This window comes from Mytilus edulis, chromosome 8, assembly GCF_963676685.1.
Source record: "Mytilus edulis chromosome 8, xbMytEdul2.2, whole genome shotgun sequence".
NCBI classification, from domain to species: domain Eukaryota; kingdom Metazoa; phylum Mollusca; class Bivalvia; order Mytilida; family Mytilidae; genus Mytilus; species Mytilus edulis.
Window position 1 is genome coordinate 69,358,539 of NC_092351.1, and position 397 is coordinate 69,358,935.

The window sequence follows — 397 nt, forward strand, 5'->3', positions numbered from 1 at the left end:
TCTGTTGTTATTTATGTATTATTGTCATTTTGTTTATTTTCTTTGGTTACATTTTCTGACATCAGACTCGGACTTCTCTTGAACTGAATTTTAATGTGCGTATTGTTATGCGTTTACTTTTCTACATTGGTTAGAGGTATAGGGGGAGGGTTGAGATCTCACAAACATGTTTAATCCCGCCGCATTTTTGCGCCTGTCCCAAGTCAGGAGCCTCTGGCCTTTGTTAGTCTTGTATTATTTTAATTTTAGTTTCTTGTGTACAATTTGGAAATTAGTATGGCGTTCGATCATTATCACTGGACTAGTATATATTTGTTTAGGGGCCAGCTGAAGGACGCCTCCGGGTGCGGGAATTTCTCGCTACATTGAAGACCTGTTGGTGACCCTCTGCTGTTGT